The sequence below is a fragment of the Ailuropoda melanoleuca genome, chromosome 2 (assembly GCF_002007445.2).
Source record: "Ailuropoda melanoleuca isolate Jingjing chromosome 2, ASM200744v2, whole genome shotgun sequence".
Classification (NCBI taxonomy): Eukaryota; Metazoa; Chordata; class Mammalia; order Carnivora; family Ursidae; genus Ailuropoda; species Ailuropoda melanoleuca.
The window spans coordinates 10267342-10272913 of NC_048219.1; the positions used below are offsets into that span (position 1 = coordinate 10267342).

Genomic DNA, 5572 nt, shown 5'->3' on the forward strand with positions numbered 1-5572 from the left:
TGTGTGTATCTTAGGGGTGACTCTCACATCAGCTCTGCGTGTGTGTGTGTGTGTGTGTGTGTGTGTGAGTGTGAGAATTCTCCCTTCCACAGGGGGAAAACAGAGTTCTCCCTCTCCCCCAGCCCCACACACCCCCCTTACTCCTAACCTCCACCCCTGCCGGGATCTCTTAGAAATGCGGGGGAGAGGGCAGAGATCTCAAGCTGGAAGGGTGGTAGAGAGCCTGGGCCTTGCTGTCCCCCCTTGTCCGGACCCTCCTGAGTGGGGTCAAAGAGTGGTGGCAAGGGCAGGGAGGGGCCAGACCCATCCAGGTGGACAGAGACTGGAAAAGGAGGGGGTGGGGGAAGCGTGCTCCAGTGAGCTGACTTTATGGTGACTCCTCCAGCTGCTGGGGATTTCTCTGTTAATCTGGGACTGCTCTGTTTGCATCTCATTTGCCTATATTTGCATAACAAGGGTCTGGCTGGCACCAGAGATCGAAATTCCTAGCCTGAGTAATTGTGTGAAAAAGCCTGGGGAGATAGAGCGGTAATTTGGGGGCCAGGGAAACAGAGGCAGGGAGCTGGATGCACTGATGTTGCTGGTCCCCATTCCATCCCAGGAGCCTCCATTTCTTCCCTAATGCCAGTGCAGGAAGGTGGGGTGTCAGTGGGAGTGCGGTTGGAGGGGCAACAAGATCGAGAGCCCTGGGCTCCCACATGCAGCTGAGCACAGAGCAGGCCCCTTGGTGGAAATGGCCTGAATTCGATAAGAGCAGAACTGGGAGTGGGGGTGGGGAAGTAAAACTCGGCTTGTTCTGCACCCCACCCCCCAATCACCCCCTGGCATCCTCAGCCCCCACCATCTAGTTAAGGGCTGATCTAGCCAGAGTTCCTGGGACAGTCTCCTGGATCTGCCACTTACCAGCTCCAATACTCCCAGACCTGGGCAACGGACGCCCGTGCCCCGGGACCCCCTCTTCAGACGGCCCTCTTCTGTATGGAATGAAGAATTTCAAGGCCCACAGGGTTGTGCCCACCTAGAGCTCCAGCCGCCTTCTAGACCACACCCCCACCCACGACCCCAGAATTCCCTGCCCCAGCAGCCCTAAGCCAGCACCCAAGGCCTGGGTGGCCTCTTTCCCACATCCCTTCTCCTCAAGCTCGGCGCAGAAGGGGGGCTGTTTTCCGGGAGTGTGGAGCCAGCAGGGACTCTAGGGTTGGGACATGTGCCGTTCTGCATCCGAAGCCCCTCACACTGCTGCTTGGAGCCACCAGATGAAGAGGAGAGGGGTGGATGGAGGTCTAGGGGTCTCCTGTTGAATTCTTGCCCTAGGATTTTTAAACATTTGGGGTGGCTCTGATAAGCTGTTTGATCTTGGGCAAGTTACTTAACCTTCCTATGCCCCCAGGAGGGGTTAATAACAGTAACTGCCGCATGCAGTTGTTAGGGGGGAGAACTGACTTAATTCACGTAAAGCACTTAGAGCGGCGCCTGGCACAGAGTAAGGGCTTGTAAGCGTTCGCTATTATTGTCTATATTATCCTGGGATTTGGCTTTTTTCCCCTCCAGCTGCAGAAGAAGCACCTTTTCTTTCACTTCGAGAGACGGAGGAAGAAGTAGGGGATGGGGACATCACTTCCGTTCCTCCCCATCATCCATCCGAGCCCAGCCTCCCCGCCTTGTTTCCCTCCCCAGCTCCACACGCCCAGGCCAGGCTGCCAGGCTGCCAGATGCCGGGACAGCCAGGTCATTGGACTAGATAGAATGGTTTGTTTAATGACCTTACTGGTTGAATGAATGAGTGAACAAATGAATGACTGAAAAACAAAAATCTAATGACTCAGAGTCAAACAGAAGGCCGGCTTCGCTGACAGAGGACAGGCCTTCGGCTTTGGGGGCCCACAGACCTGTTTCCTGTTTGCTCTCATTCAATGGTAGGAGGCAAAGGGGGGTTAGGGGCCTGGCCAGGCTTTCTGCAAAATCAGCCCTGGCTTTGGTGAGTGGCTCATGGCTGGGGAGGGGGTAGCTGTACCTGCAGGGGCTAGAGGGGGAAGGGGTGTCTGCCTGCGTCTGGGTCCTTTTGTGTCCCATGAAATCCCGAGCGCGTGGGGCTGGCTCTGTATGAATCCGCGCATCTCCGTCTCGTCTCTCCGACTCTGTGTGTCCCGGCTCAGAAGCTCCTCCCTGCTTAACAACGAAAGGAAGGCCATGGGGCAGGCCTCATCCGGGTGTGGGGTGTGGAGGGTGTCGGTGAGCTACATTACCTCATTTGCCCCCCTGCCCCCACTCGGGCAGAGCCAGGCCTCAGTGCGCCCGACTGGCAGTGGTGGGTTAGCGGTGATAGAGAGCTCTCCTGGGGCCTGGCAGCCTCCACCATCTGGCCAGGCTGGTGTCGGGGGAGCTGGGGGGGACCTGTCGCAGGACGCCCCTCCAGGCCCTCAGGCTTGGCACTGGGCTCATCCCAGACGGTGACGGGCGTAGGGGCACGTGGGAGTGCAGGTGTGTGAGCACTGCTGCACGTGTGCCCGTGTGTGTGTGATTTCGTGTGTGGCAAGACGGCGCGTGGGCGGCTGGGTCTGGGTGTGACCGTGAGTAGACCGTTTGTAGTCCACAGCTCCCAGGCACAGGTGGGAGAGGGAAAAGAGCCCATTCTCAGCTTTCAGCCGGGAGAAAGGAACCTCCAGGTCCACTTCTTTAGAGATTCTTCTCATTTCTCTCTCTCTGCCTGGGTGAGGCCCCGGGGTGCTGCAAGTCCCTGCGAAGGAAACCACATGGCCCCAGGAGCCCTAGAGGTGGGACCTGGTACCCCCAGGCTCCCTGGGGAGCTCCTGCAGGGACTCCCCTCACCTGCCACAACACAGGATGCACATAAAGCCACTCTGAAGTAGTCACACAATTATCCAGCCATGAGCGCTGGCACAGGGAGCACACGTGAACCAGAAACCCACACGGTAGTCACAGCTCCAGTGAACACGAGCACGTGGACGGGCTCCCATGCATACATCTGGCCGTACGAACATTCATGCGGGCACACGGGGAAGGCGCATGCCTGTTTCCACACAAGCACATGCCCAGGAGTTGCAAGGACACGCATGCTTCGAGTTACATGCGTGCACACATGCTTGCGTGTGTGTTCACACCCATCCTGTCCCATCCCCACCCTGCTTCCAGTTCTCAGTCCCATACTCTGCTGCAGCTCTCTGAGGATGACCCTTTGCAAGATGGGCATCAAAGGCGGGCAAGTGCCCTGAGGAGACAGCTGTGTCTGTGTATGTGTCCAAATTTGTACACGTGCCACTGTATGTCTCGTAGTCCGTGTGGTTCTAGCTCTGTGTTAAACAGGGGAGCGTCTCTATGGGACAATGTGAATATTTTTCCGGATCAATATGTGTTTCTGGCAGGACTTATGTGTATCTCTATGTACACATTTTTGTGAGTGTGGATGACAGTGGGGGATTTGTATATTGTGTGACTGCATCTTGTGGACCGTCTCTCCACGAATGTATGTCTGTATATGTCCATGTGTGTGATTGCACGTATGTGTGTATTTCTTGTGTATATATGGCTCTGGGGTCTGGAGTCCATAGGCTGGCTGGGCGGGCTCCCCTCCCTACAGAGGCTTGGCCTGGGGTGGGGCTGGGAGGGACTGGACTGAATCCCTCAGCCACTGACAGTCGTATTTACAGAGCTCCGAGTAGGACGTAATTGCTTCTATTAATCTTTCTCTGGTTGTTAATTGCTCACTTATCAGGTTGTGTATTATGCCGACTGTTGCTCTTAATTCGCCTCCGTAGCTGCAGGTGTTTGCTGCCTTATTAACTGTTAATCGGCGCGGCTAGGGACGGAGACTTAATTGGCCCCCAGAGTGGGACACAAGCGGGCCAGCCGGGCACTGCCAGGCTCTCAGCCTGTCCCTGGAACACTTACCTGTGGAGCACAGGTGGCTACAAGGGAAGGAGTTGGCCCACTGCCATCCGCAGGCAGACACAGGTCTTGCATCCAGAGGTCAGAGTGACAACTGTAGGGTATAGCCCCCATGTACTCCTACCTCCTCCAGGAAGCCAACCAACCCATCAGAATCCAGCTCCTACACTCCCTTTCCATCACCAACAAACTTCGTCTACCCAGGAGAGGAGCCAACCTCATTTATCTTAATTATCTGAACCTAATTGCGAATGAAGGGACCAACGCAGAGTGGAACTGATTCTCCTCCTTTAACACCCCCTCTGCCTCCCCTCTGACCCTAGCAGTCAAGGCTAAGGTTACGGAGACTCTGGGAAAAAGGAAGGTAAGAAGGCCAGAGCTGGAAGGGCTGAAGTCAGACCCAGGAAGGACTTTCCAGCCTTTGAAGAGGCTATACAGAAAAACTGGAGTCCAAACAAGAGCAAGAAATTCCAGGAGGAAATCTCCTGCTCCCTCCCAACGGTGCTCCCAGTCTTGCTCAGCCCCTGCTTCCATAGCCCCAACAACAGGGAACTCACTACCTCCATGGCATGCTACACAGCTGCAGTGGTGACACAGTGCTTCACCCTGAATTGACCTCTGCCTTTTTTTGCCCCCTGTCTCAGCAGAGGAGCCCCAATGGTCCACAGGGGGGATACTGAGGCCCAGAAGAGGCAAGGGAGTGGCCCTAGGGCCCCTTCCCCTGCTCCCCCCACCCCCGGCCTATCTGGTTTACCAGATGTTTGGCTCTCTAAGCAAAGTTTCTGCCCTCAGCCTCTGGCCAGACCCCACTCCACCCGATATCGCAGTCCTGGGGGGACTTTCTTGGTCACCACCTCCCTAGCTCTGGTTTTTAAGACTCTTAAGTTCAGCTGCCCCTGCTGCAGAGGTCTTGGCTCTAGTGCCTTTGAGACAGAAATGCAGGGTTTCTGGAAACTGTCGGTCCCTCAGAGGGAAAGGGGTGTAAGGACATGCATGAGTGTGTGGTGGCGGTGGTGGGTGGGGGATGGGGGTCCATGCTTCACCAACCTGGCCTCCGGCCTACAAGGACAAGCAGGCAAACCAATAGTCCTCATCCTGTGCCTTGAATCCTGACATCTGGAAGTCCTTCCTGGTGTGTAGCTGTCAACTCTTGAGCTGCAAAGGAAGTGAATTTGTTCTGGTTGGGTCCTGAGAGGAGCTGGATTCTACCAAGGGAGGGCAGAAGCGGTGACTAAGGGCCTGCTGTGTGCCAGAAGCAGCATAAGTGTATATAAAAGTGACATCTCATCGAATCCTCACATCACCTGATGAATTAGGGATTAGTATCCCTATTTACAAAGAAAGAAACTGAGCCATAGAGAGGGGAACTAAGCTTGCCCAAGGCCACACAGACAGGAAAGGTCAGAATTGGGATTCCAGTCAGGCCCGACATTGCGTGGGGATGCTGGTCAAGGTCTTTGGTCAAGGGTACTGGGACGAATTCAGGCTAATGACTCAATAAGGTGACCGGGGTCCAGAATGGGAGGTCACTATTAGAGTTCACCCACCCACCCCAATTCTGGGAACATTAACAAGCACAACACTCACGCATGCGCGGCCCACGTGCCCCTCAGGCGGGATGAGAGAGAAGCAAAGGGAACTGACCAGGGATAGTTGCCCAAACAAG

At 55.5% G+C, this 5572-nt stretch overlaps 1 long non-coding RNA gene across 1 annotated transcript; it reads right to left on the reverse strand.

The window, feature by feature from the left end:
• Positions 1–1909: 1909 nt before the first annotated feature.
• LOC109490345 lies at positions 1910–5572 on the reverse strand. Its single transcript, XR_004622102.1, has 4 exons — positions 5494–5572; positions 4954–5061; positions 3910–4000; positions 1910–2737 (listed from the first exon to the last, which is right to left on the reverse strand). It is a non-coding gene; the product is annotated as an uncharacterized LOC109490345 (long non-coding RNA).